General features: G+C 48.1%; 1 protein-coding gene and 1 long non-coding RNA gene across 7 annotated transcripts in view; one reads left to right on the forward strand and one right to left on the reverse strand.

The window, feature by feature from the left end:
- The window catches only part of MAPK4 (mitogen-activated protein kinase 4), an 84,406-nt gene extending 76,665 nt beyond the window's left edge, over window positions 1-7,741 (reverse strand). For 2 of the 6 annotated variants that reach the window (XR_014502791.1, XR_014502792.1), the window contains exon 1: window positions 7,488-7,741. The gene's annotated coding sequence lies outside the window, so the exon portion shown is untranslated. Of the gene's footprint in view, window positions 1-7,483 lie in introns of all 6 variants that reach the window. The other 4 variants (XM_083402919.1, XM_083402917.1, XM_083402920.1 and 1 more) reach the window with 3 other exon arrangements.
- Window positions 1-13,170, forward strand: part of LOC310659625 — a 101,312-nt gene that overhangs the window by 31,972 nt on the left and 56,170 nt on the right. The gene's annotated exons all lie outside the window — the stretch shown is intronic.

The raw sequence follows: 13,170 nt of genomic DNA on the forward strand, positions 1-13,170 counted from the left end.
CTCAAAACTAATTCTAGCTTTCTCCCCACCCCCCTCCCCCTTGAGTTCTGCAAGGACAGCACTGACAGAGAGGAGGAGGAAGAGAAAGCTGATATCTATTGCCACCTCCCTCCCAGACTGGCTGGAAGTAAGGAGGTAAGTGGGAGCTAGCTGTGGGCGTGCTAAATTTGGCATTGCTGTGCCCCATCAGATGATTTCTCCCTTCCCTGGAACATCAAAACTGCCTCTTCTAAATACTTCCTGCTGTCATGGCTGCCCTATTGCTTGCGAATCACTGGTGGAGATTAACTTCCATCAATTTTGCTTTCTCTCCCCCACCCCCAGTATAGCCTCAGGCGAGACATTTCACCTTCCAAAATGTCTGTAAAACAAGGTTTGCAACACTGACAGCTGTCACAGGAGCCTTGTTGCGATCCATGTTTGTACAGGGCTCTGAACCCATGGCGTGCGGTCGAGCATTGATATGTAAGCGTCCAGGAGGACTCCTTCACGGGAGCGGTGATGTAATCGACTTTCTTGCAACCTGGGCTGCGCTTTCTAAGAGACACTGGTGAAGATTTGTTTAAGAGGATTTGGTCGCTAGCTTTGCATATCCAGAAAAAGGCCAAACAAGTGAAAGCCGAAGCCAGATAACTCAGCTTAATATTAGCACACTTAAAAAAACAACAACAACAAAAACCATAGTTAGGCACTTAGACTAGAACGCCAGTTAATTTCAATTTCATCTGCTATTTTGTTTGCTATTCACACACACGGAACAGGGATCGTTTTAGGTATTTGAAGACTTAGAAAGCTTCTAAACAGCAACACAGAAGAGCAGTTTTGTGTGGTGTGGTTGCGGGGACAATAGTACTAAGAGCTATACTAGTGCTAAGACCGTTTCTGTGGGAATTGGACATAACCTAGTCTCAAACGCTGGCATGTTAACAAAATTAATTGTCCTCTCGTCACCCTTAGAGGGGGTCTTTTCAAAAGGTGGACCTTTTTTTAATTAAAAAAACCTATCCTAAGAGCAATTCTTAAAATATTTTTCAATGCAACGCAAGTAAAACTCCCATAGGGTAGCAAAGCATGGAAAGAAATATTATTTGCATGTTTTACAAGCAAAGGGTTACGTATGGAGTGGAGAAGGACAGCAGCTCAGAAGCAGAACAGCTGCTCTGTAAGCAAATGATCCTGGGTTTAATCTCCCTCATCTCTCCAGGTAAGGTTGGGAATGTCCTTGCCTGAAACTCTGGCAGCAGCTGCCAGTCAGTGGAGACAATGCCAAGCTAGCCAGACCAGTATTCTGCCTGTGTACAAGGCAGTTTCCTATGTTTCTTACACCTGCCTAAAGGTGACACAATTAAGAGCACAAAGTCCAGGCACAAAACTACCTGCCTGCAATACTGAAGTTTGACATAACTCCCGCACTTAATGTTTTTCACTGTCACTTTCACACTGCGATCTGTCAACAAGGACTAAGAAGCAGTAAGCAGCAGAAATCTGCACCCGGGCCCAAATTTCAGAGGCTGGTTTGAACTAAGCTTCCCATTCTCCGGTTACAAGTGTCTAGCAATTATTTATTGCCTTTGCATCTCACGTTTCCCCCCCCAAGGAGTTCAAGGTAACATATATGTTTCTCCTCAACACCCCCAAATTTAAAACTCACAACAGCCCTGTGAGGTAGGTCAGGCACAGACTGGTCCAAGGCTACCCAATAGTCAAGAGGGAATTTGAACTGGTCTTCCCAATTCTGGTGTGACAAGCTATCCACTACTCCACACTAGATCTTATAGTCCGAAATCGCAGTCTTTAAGGGGGGGGGGCAATGTCTCAAGTTTCTTCTTTGCTTCTTGCCATGGCAGACTACCACAGTTGCTATTGAGGAATTTATCATAAATTTGTGTGTCACAAATGGGATGCATCTGCTGCAAGTAAACTCCTTTTAAGTCTGGGGTGCATATAAGTACCTTGCTACTTGATCAGTTTAAGTGGCAAATTTGTATGCAGCAGCTTGTCAATGAGCACCAATATACCGTGTTTTTTGGTCTATAAGACTCACTTTTTCCCTCCTAAAAAGTAAGGGGAAATGTGTGTGCGTCTTATGGAGCGAATGCAGGCTGAGCAGCTATCCCAGAAGCCAGAACAGCAAGAGGGATTGCTGCTTTCACTGCACAGTGATCCCTCTTGTTGTTCTGGCTTCTGAGATTCAGAATTTTTTTTCTTCTTGTTTTCCTCCTCCAAAAACTACGTGCGTCTTATGGTCTGGTGCGTCTTATAGAGCGAAAAATACGGTAAATAGAGTTTGTGCATCGAAAGCCATGCAACAGCACCCAAATCCCATGCTCCTGGGTGCATGCAAAGAGTGCTGGTTTGGTGAGTGTGGTATCATGTTCTCAGTCTGCCCATGCAGTTCCGGACTGTCACTATGTTCAGGTGGGATCCAGTCCCCTGGCAGCAAATTCAGGTTTGGGAACTCAAAGATCATTGGGAGGCCTTGCGCGACAACCCCTCTTCCTCAAACGCTTACAGTAAGGAAAGCCATGGGGAAATGGTTTGAAACCATGTTGACTAACCTCCCTGGAAACAAATCAGAATGAATGCTCCTTAAGCAGCCAACATCATCAAATCTCCCCACAAATCAAACAGAATGAACGCTCAATAAACAGGTTGCTCCCTTGGAAACCTGCCGTTTATGAATCTGTTTATTACAAGCGTTTATAATCCACCTTTGGCCCAAAGGTCCTAGGAAGGTAAATGCATAGGTATTGAAAACCAACAACTGGCAATAATAATAAGCTAGACTAAACACAACATTCATCAAATTGCAGTGGGAACACACTAAAAAAACATAGGCGGCAGCAGCTAAATGAGGCAGTCTCAGACTCTCCATCTCCTGCTACTCCTCAAAAGCTTGGGTAAAGAGTTGCGTCTTTCACCCACTGGTGAAATGAAAGCAGCAATGTTGGAGCATGATATACTTCTGACAAAAGGTCATTCCACAGGTGTGGAGCAACCACAGAGAACACACTCCCGCAGCCCCCTCCAGCACGGACCTCACTAGGTGCGGTGACTACCAAAAGGGCTTCTTTTGTAGATCTGAAAGCATGAGCGCAGCAAAGGATGCATTCAGCCAATGGGCGAGCTGCTACGTACACTTACAGCATAACAGAATTCATTCATACAAATGTAAATCAGTTATTTGCAACAGAAGCATTTGTACGCATCAGGTCTGGTTTTATAGGAACGCTGGCTTTTAAAGCGCAGGAGAGCCAGCAAAAGAAAAACAATGTGCAAGCAAAGCAGACTTATAGCATAGGGAGGAGAGAGAGAGAGAGAGAGAGAGACTAGATTAGACATCATATATATAGAGAGGCAGGGGCGTGAGTGTTCTGAGAGCCGCCAATGCAACAGCAATGTTGAAACTAGTTGACGGCTTCTGTTGTCTGCTTTAAAAAATGAAAGAGAATCCCCATGAGGTCTGCTTATATATATATTTCATTTATAAAAGCAAAGGTCCCATACTCAGGAGTCATTGCATAAACAATCTGGCCTCTGAACGTAAGAAGTGCTTGCCAGAGCACAGTGAAGTCAACCTAGTCCAGTATTCCTTGCAAGCCTGTGGTGCCCATTTGCCTGTTGCAGCAAGAACAACGGAGTCCTTCGTGGCATCTGAAAGATTTGTGGTGGCAGAAGCTTTCATGGATTAGGGCCCACTCTGTCTGGTGCCTACCCTGTCTCTGCTTGCGAAGGTACTCTTGTGGCCCTAGTCCAGGGCAACATGGAGTGACATGGGAGCTGCAGTTCAACAGAGCGCCCATGTTGGCTACCTCTAGCCAAACACAGCGGCAGGTGGTGCAGTTGGGCAATGACACTCACCTGACCTCCAGGGAGGCAGGATGCTCCTGTTTACCAGGCAGAGAGTGGGACGGACAAGGCAGAGGGCTGGTTGGTGCTGTGGAATTGCCAGGGGTTCTGCCAGTGAGTTTGCACAGCGCTGACCTCCTTGCAAACTCGCCTCTTCCACTCTCCCTCCCGGTAAGCAGCAGTGACTCGACTTCTTTAAAACTGCTGTCTGGTGCATCTGCAGCCAACTTCATAAGCAATTTGATTCCTGTTTAATGTCTGTACAATACCTGTACAGGTCCCACGTGAAATACAGGTGTACATTTATTTAACATTTTTAATGGGTAACCTCGCTGAACACATTTGCTTAGGCACTGGGGTGTGAGAACTGATCTGCAAGAAGCAAACTGAGATAAGGGCATGGGGGACTGCTCCTGATCTTGCTCTCAGAGTTAGACTGCCCCTGAATTTACGGCTCAAGTGGGGGATCTTTTCACACCAAGGGACCCTCTCCCTTCTTGGCAACCTTCTGATGGGGAGCAGGGGCAGAGGCGAAGGTGAGTGCAGCAGCAAATGTAAATGTTATCTTCATACAGTAGGCTGATTCCTAAACAGAACTCTCTATCCTCCATCCAGGCGAACAAAAGCATTGCCCGAGTTCAAGGGCACATCCCAGCCAGGTAAAACCACTCAAGAAGGACATGAAGAAAGGACTGGGGAATTTTACAGACTGGGCAGAGTCCCAGATCGGGCAAGACTGCTGTCAAGCAACCTAGAACTGCCTCCATAGTGCAGATGAATTGCTTGGGCAGACAGCTCATTCCCCCAGACCTCTGGAAAAATGCTCAGCGCAGAGCTTAGTGTTGAACCAGCAAAGTCCCAGTTCACCCCTCCATTGTTCTAAGGTTGCAACGCTACACCCACTTCCCCATTGAACTTGTTGGGAATTAACTTCTGAATAGGCATGGTTTAGGGTGGCGCTGTGGGTTAAACCACAGAGCCTAGGACTTGCCGATCAGAAGGTCGGCGGTTCGAATCCCTGTGACAGGGTGAGCTCCCGTTGCTCGGTCCCTGCTCCTGCCAACCTAGCAGTTTGAAAGCATGTCAAAGTGCAAGTAGATAAATAGGTACCGCTCCGGCGGGAAGGTAAACGGCGTTTCCGTGCGCTGCTCTGGTTCGCCAGAAGCGGCTTAGTCATGCTGGCCACATGACCTGGAAGCTGTACACTGGCTCCCTCGGCCAATAAAGCGAGATGAGCGCCGCAACCCCAGAGTCGGCCACGATTGGTCCTAATGATCAGGGGTCCCTTTACCTAGGACTGCACTGTTAACTCCCAAGCCATTAGCACTCTTTCTCGAATCAGGTTGTTATCATGTATCCCAGTCTCTGCAATACACTATTGTTGTGTCCAAGAAAACATACAGCTTAGTCACCTTCTTGCCTTGGAAGTGGAGACCCATAGTGGAGACCCAACAGTCAAGAGGAGGGTGGTTTCTGCATGTGCTGTAGAGGGAAGTGAGGGGCAGATGGGGCTCATCCAGTGGCGTAGCGTGGGGGGTGCAGGGGGGGCCGGCTGCACCGGGCGCAACATCTGGGGGGGGGCGCTCGCACTTGCAGCTCTCTGCCCCTACCTGGCTCACTCACTCTCTCTCACTGCAATGCTGGCTGTGCGAATCCGATCCGAGCCGCCGGGTCGCCGCCCACTGTGGAGGGGAGGGTGCCAGGCGTGTGGTGCGGTGTGGTGCGATGCGGAGAGAGAGCGAGGGACTATCTGGGGGAGGGACAGGGCAGCGGGGGGGCACAAATTACTTGCCTTGCCCCGGGTTAGGGGGCGCAAATTACTTGCCTTGCCCCGGGTGCTGACAACCCACGCTACGCCACTGGGCTCATCCACCTGAGAAGGCAGTCCATTTAGAAGGAAAACTCTGGTCCTAAACCTGTGCTGCCTTGCCAGACATCTTCAGGAGAAGAAATGGCAAAGGAGTAAACCCTACAACAAATCCTAAGTGGAGTCCCTAAAGCAGTTGGATGGCACCTTGTACACAACTCCTGCAAGCCAAGCTGATGCCAAACATATTGCTCTGCTTTCCTTTGGACCACATCAGTGAGGCCAGGGGGCCAGGGGGTCTTGTCGTCTGGGCAGCCCAGGACCTCCACACACTCTGCCCAGGCTTGCACCCCAGGGAGGTCACTTTGGTGCTGCTAACATAGCAGTTTGACTTCACCCCTCGAGGCACACTCCATTGCTCTTGAGACAGACAGGTGCCAACATCCATCACCAGCCTTCATGGCATAGTAAAGGCTAAAGAATTAGGAAAGGAGGATGCAAGACCACGTGAAAAGTATCCTGGTCATATTCCTTAGGGCTCCTAGTATTAAACATTGAAACAGACCATTGATCCATCTCACTCAGTATTGTCTACACTGACTGGCAGCTGTTCTCCAGAGTTCCAGACAGGGGACATTCCCAGCTCTACTTGGAGCTACTGAGCTACAGTCTTTCTCACTTCAGTTGTGAAAGGCACAAATAATATTTTAATCTCATTCAGACTGGACTTTGTGATGTGATTTTTAAAAGCCAGTCAATATTTATTGATGGCTGGCAGCGGCTATCCAGGAACTGTGACATACGTCTATCTACGTACCTGGAGAAACCAAAGACCTGAACCTGGGACTTTCTGCACGCAAATCAGATGTTTTACCACTGAGCTACAGCCCTTTCGCTTGGATGCACCGCCTCGCCTCTTTTCCCACCTGCTCACCCAGCGCTAAGCGGGCATCAGAATCCGAAGTGGAAAGGTGGCCCCGGGGGAAACCCTCTTCCGGCGCCCACCCACTGGTTCAGTGCAATACAAAGCAAGAGGGGAAGGGGCGAAAGAAAGAAAGAAAGAAAGAGAAAGAAAGAAAGAAAGAAAAGAAAGAAAGAAAGACATTGCCTTTCACAAACGCAACAATACATTCTCTCCCAGGTCCACGGTTAAGCAATCCCCAAAGCTGCAATTCTGCGCGCTTTTGAGTTGGGGAGTGAAGTCCCATTGAATTAGGAGGGGCTTTCCATTAAAATCAAGACCCTCTGAATGAAGAGGGGTTTCCTCCCGACCAAAACGCGCAAAAAGAATCGGGGCTGCCTGGCTCAGATGCTGGCAGTGGAGAGAAAGAGGGAGCGAGAGCGAGGAGAAGATGCCTCCCCAGCCAAACTCGTCTCGTCATTCATTCTTCGCTGCTCGCCTCTCCTCGCTCGCTCCCTCCCATCACCCTGTCCTGAAAGAACCCCAGGCAGCCAAGGCAGCCGCCGGTGCCTCCACCAGCTCCCATCCACCCCCCTGGAACAATCCGGCTAGGACTAAAAGGCGGAGGACCAGCTTCCCCCCCCCCCCCTCTAGGACAATGAGAAGGAGAGCGTTCTTTATAGGACCGATAAAAAAGAGGCGCAGAGGCGAGCAAAACCCCTCCGGATCTCTTCCCTTCCTTCGCCCCCTCCTTTTCCTCTATATGCCCCTCCAGGTTCTTCTTGGCTATGGATTTCATTTCATTGATCATTATTATGCTCCTTTTCTTCCTGAGCGCAGATCAGGCAGCCGCGCGCGCACATATACACAGTCTCCTCGGAACTAATTGAGAACCAGCATCCCTGTGGAAGGAAGAATGGAGCTACTCACCTATGGGGGGGAAAAGCCCAGCCAGCTGAATGAGCCCAGGCAGGAAGGATGGTCCTGATCTCTTATTTCCCTTCTCGCAGGGAAGCCTCACCTAAGGTGCATTTCATATTTAAAAGCACCGGCCATAAAGAGACAGAAGCGCGCGCGCACGCACACACACACAGAGAGAGAGCTCGGCTTTCTTTTCTGCCTCTCCTTCCCTCCCTCCCTCCTTCCACTCACTCTCTCTGTGTACTGATAAGCTCCCCTCTGTCACTTACCAGCCACTGCCTCTATAGTCATGCAAAAAGAACGCCTCCCGGCGCCCTGCCCACCTGCATGACGTCATGGAAGGGCTGTCAGTCACCGGGCAGCCACCTGCTGTTAGCTCAGGCTGGTTGCAACCGCAGCTGCGCCCCCACCCCGTCCCCGGTTGGAGGCAGGGAAGTGGGAGGGAGGAGGAAGGAGGAGGGAGGGAAGACAGCAGCTGGTTCAAGGGTGCAAGAACAGTGAGAGGCTCTTGTGTGCAAAGGGGGGCAGAAGAAATGAGAAGTCTGCCAGCTGTGTAGTTCCCTGCTCAGATGGAAATTTGGGCACATCAGCAGCAAAATTTGGAGATGGTATCTACTTCCTTCTCTCTGTGTGTGTGTGTGATGGGGGGCAAAGAGAAGAGCAAAAGTAAGAGAAGCTTAAGGCTGAAAGCTGAGCAGGTTGTACTCATCGCACAGTATTGGAAGACACAGGAGCTACCCACGCTGGAAGAATGGCAGATGAAAGTCATTGACTATATGGAATTGGCAGAAATGACCGGCAGAATCAGAGACCAGGGAGAAGAGACGGTGAAGGAAGATTGGAGGAAATTTAAAGACTATTTACAGAAACATTATAGGATAATGAATGCTTGATGACACCAGATTGAATGTAAAAGGTTATTAGTAAAAAACCTAAAGATTAAGAAAGATTAATTTAAGATATATGGAAATGTAATTATATTAAGACACTAAGATATGATGAAAGTAAATAAGACAGAGGGAAGGAATTTGCTGACAGAATATACGATCTGGAATACAGAGAAGGGAGGTCTGGGGAAGCCGCAGAAACAAGTTAATGTAAAGAATATAAGGAGACATAAATTGATTTTTAATATTTTTCTTTTTTCTTTTTAGTATTTTCTGTTGTCTGGTGTTTATATGTTGTTGTGTTTTTATTTTCTTTGTATTGTTTAATTTGTTGTACTGTGTTTTATTCTTTTTGTTTAGTTACTGTAAAACCCAATAAAATATTATTAAAAAAGAAAGAAAGAAAGAAAGCTGAGCAGGTTGGAACAGAAGGAGAACCCTGCTGGACAAGTGGCCCAACTAGTCCAGAATCCTGTTCCCAATATATTTTGGCATCTGAGGCAGACCACAAAATGGCACGGCCTTTCCTGCTGTGGAATAAGGGGTGAGTGAAAATCTACATCCAAAACAAGTACAGGGGGGAGATCTACATTTCACCTCTCCTATTGGTCAAGAGCAGGCTTCCTCAACCTCAACCCTCCAGGTGTTTTTGGCCTACAACTCCCATGATGCCTAGCTAGCAGGACCAGTGGTCAGGGATGCTGGGAATTGTAGTCTCAAGACATCTGGAGGGCCGAGGTTGAGGAAGCCTGGTCAAGAGGCTCCGATAGAGGCAGCATGTGGGGAGCAGATCCAAGGGTACATTGCTGCTGTCAGTGCCACTGCAGCAATGGGTGATGCATTCATTGGAGGCCATATAATCTGTCCCTGTGGATCTTGCTGTCAGGAGTTCAGCCTACACCCGAATAGGACCCTGGTAGAGGCACATGCCCGACTGGCATGTTCCCTCCCTCCTGGTTGATCATTCAGGAGCTTCATAAGCTTTCTGCAGCCTGAACATCACAGCAACCGATGCCAACCGACACCGGCACACTTAGGGATCCACAGAGTCTGCACCTCATGCATGACAGACCTCAGCAACTCAGCACTTTGGCTAATCTACTTTATTTACATATAAACACGCACGGAGCACTGCAACATGGCTCCCTCTCTCTCTAGCATCAGACAGCAAAAAGAAAAAAGAACAAAGGACAATAGTCCCACTTCACGGAACACAGTAACACAAACATCCTGTCTCCGTCACTTCCCACTCTGTGGAGTCAAAACATACACCGTCATGTGATAGACAAAAATCCCATGACTGCAATCATAGATCAGGAATTCTAACACTTGCTGCCTAAGGCAGTTGCCTCAGCTTGCCTCTTGGGTGGGCCAGCTCTTTCCTGTTCTCACAGTGGCCACCCAGATTTCACCAGAAGGACCTGAGCACAACAGCACTCTTCTCTCCTGTGATTCCCTTCACAACAGTTGGGGTGCAACATAGCTTTTTTAGCTAGTAGTCACTGGTGGCTTCATTTTCCATTAACCTGCCTTGTCCTCTTTGAAAGCCATCTGAGTTGGTGGCCATCGCTACAATTTGTTGGGACTGACTACCATTCCCGTTGAACTTAATGGGCCTAGACTGGTAACGCCCATTCATTTTTATGGGTCTCTTCCGAATAGAACTTTGTTGGATACAACTTTTGCTCTTGCTGCATGCAAATATGTGATCACAACCACATGTACGTTGCAGGAATCCTGAGACAACGCCAGCGCCTCAGCTTGCAAGCAACAGAAAAGCACCCACTCCAAACACTGGTCTTGTGTCTATATAGCTTTGCTTACATGCAAGACAATCTGCTCCACCATGAGGTCTAGAAATATGTGAGTTTAAAAAAAATATTTTGATCTATTTTTATTTTAAAAGAAAAATCAGGACTTGGTCAGATGGCAATACTGGTTCTGCTGTTCATGAGCAGAAAAAGTTTGTTGTTGATAACTTACCAGGAATAACTACCAACCCCAGATGGGAAAAGCCCACAAAGCAGGGAGCCGGTCTTCCAGGACTCACAGCCAAGATGGTCTCTGGTCTCTTCAGCAGCCTCAGTTTTAGCAGACTCGACTGCCAGTCAACTTCTGTACAGGGAATTATAGAATTGCAGAGTTGGAAGGGACCCTAAAGGCCATCCAGTCTAGCCCCTTCTCAGCTAAAGCACCCATGACAGATGGCCATCCAATCTCTGCTTAAAAACCTTCAAGGAAGAAGAGTCCACTAGCTCCACAGGGAGTCCGTTCCACTGTTGAGCAGCTCTTAAATGGAGGACACCATTTTGCTCTTTGCCTCAGGCAGCAAGAAATCGTGGGGTGGTGTTTAGTTGGAACCTCATGCTCATTGTTCATCTAACAATGCATATGTTAACCATCACATTTGTCGCAAATCGTTCTGTCTACGGGCCTGGAGAAGAGTGGTGCGATATTAATGCAATCGGATCACTGGCTGCCTAGAGATGGCTTTTCTCCCTTCAATCCAAAGCTAAATTGCTTCTGGAAAAGAACTTTGCGTGGCATGGAGTCTTTGATTTCCAAAGCTGTCACCGCCTTCGTATCAACTCTTGCGAGAGGCCCTCTTTTTCCTTATTAAATTGAACTAGAACTGCCAAAAGTGGGGGGGGGGGGAGAGAAAGTGTGGAAAAAAGATAACTTGCATAATAATGTAGCTGAGGGAGGAGACACCATTTTGTGGAGTGGTCAAGTGACCTTGTTGTACCACGTGTTGCCATCTCTGTAAGCCAACTTGTCACATCTTTAGATGGAGGACCAGGAGGGGTACCTTGGAAATTTAGGTCTTCTGCATGTAGGAACTGAGGAAACTGCCTTATAATGAGTTGTACCTTTGGTCCATCTAGTTCAGTGCTGTCTACACTGACAGCAGCAGCTCTACAGGATTTTGGGATGCAAGTGGCGCTGTGGTATAAACCACTGAGCCTCTGGGGTTTGCCAAGGTCGGCGGTTCGAATCCCCGCGATGGGGTGAGCTCCTATTGCTCTATCCCAGCTCCTGCCAACCTAGCAGTTCAAAAGCACGCCAGTCATGGGCGTAGGAAGGGAGGGCGGTGGCGGTTGGCCCCCGGGTGTCATCCCTGAGGGGGGGTGTGACAAAATCCCCCCATGGCAGATTGCCACGCCGACTCCCTGGGATCCAATCACTGCTCCAATCGCCCCCCTGGGTGCCAATCACCACTTCAATCGCCCCTAAAGGGTGCCGATCGCTACGCTGATCACCCCTCTGCATGCCAATTGCTACGTCGATCGCCCCCCTGGCTCCAGGTGCCCAAGCGGCTTGCTCCACTACTGATGTCAGTGCAAGCAGATAAATAGGTACCGCTGCGGCGGGAAGGTAAACGGCGTTTCTGTGCGCTCTGGTTTCCATCATGGTGTTCCCTTGCGCCAGAAGCGGTTTGCTCATGCTGTCCACATGACCCAGAAAGCTGTCTGTGGACAAATGCAGGCTCCCTCAGCCTGAAAGCAATAAGAGCGCCGCAACCCCATAGTCGCCTTTGACTGGACGTAACCATCCAGAGGTCCTTTACCTTTTTTTACCTACAGGATTTCAGGCAGCGTTCTCTCCTAGACCCAGAGATGCCTCAGTTTGAAACTGAGCTACACCCCTTCCTCCTAAACAGAAACACAAGAAGCTTAGTATTGTCTACATTGACCGCTATCAGCTATTGAGGATTTCGGACAGATTCCCAGCCCTACTTGGATTTGCTGGGTATTGAACCTGGAACCTTCTGACTGCTAGAATGGAATAAGAGAAGGAAAGGCAACTCTGGGTGTCTTAAATCATTGAGCAATTTCCTCTGATGAAGATTGTTGTTGTTGTTGTTTAGTCGTTTAGTCGTGTCCGACTCTTCATGACCCCATGGACCAGAGCACGCCAGGCACTTCTGTCTTCCACTGCCTCCCGCAGTTTGGTCAAACTCATGCTGGTAGCTTCGAGAACACTGTCCAACCATCTTGTCCTCTGTCGTCCCGTTCTCCTTGTGCCCTCCATCTTTCCCACCATCAGGGTCTTTTCCAGGGTGTCTTCTCTTCTCATGAGGTGGGCAAAGTACTGGAGCCTCAGCTTCACGATCTGTCCTTCCAGTGAGCACTCAGGGCTGATTTCCCTCAGAATGGATAGGTTTGATCTTCTTGCAGTCCATGGGACTCTCAAGAGTCTCCTCCAGCACCATAATTCAAAAGCATCAATTCTTCGGCAATCAGCCTTCTTTATGGTCCAGCTCTTACTTCCATACATCACTACTGGGACAACCATAGCTTTAACATGATGAAGATACATGAAACCAAATGGGAGATTTATTCAACAAAAACATGTCTATACCTAGCTGGCTTTGCATTATTATTGTTTTATGTTTATTGGTCATATTTCTGTATTCAAATGCCTCAAAGCGATTTACGCAGTACAAATAAAATAGCAAACACATTAAAACAAGGTACAAAGCAGCAATAAACCAAGACCAATATACTCATGCAATAATATATTTAGGAACAAGTCCTGCCCACTCCACTTAAAGGATGAGCACAAAACAAAGGCCACTGACATATCTAACTACCCTTTCAACTAAAAGCCATAAGCCTCCTTGTTATTAATAATGTTTTTGCTTGGCACCTAAAAAGAGACTGTGATAGTGCCAGGGGTGCTTTCCTAGGGAGAGAATTCTACAAACAGGGAGCCACCACTTAAAAGGTCAGTTCCGCACTTCCCATTGAGAGCGTACATGAAGAAGAACTTCAGGTGACTAATGCAATTTTGCATTTTTTCCC

This window comes from Podarcis tiliguerta (assembly GCF_965153285.1).
Source record: "Podarcis tiliguerta genome assembly, chromosome: 11".
In the NCBI taxonomy this organism is placed as follows: domain Eukaryota; kingdom Metazoa; phylum Chordata; class Lepidosauria; order Squamata; family Lacertidae; genus Podarcis; species Podarcis tiliguerta.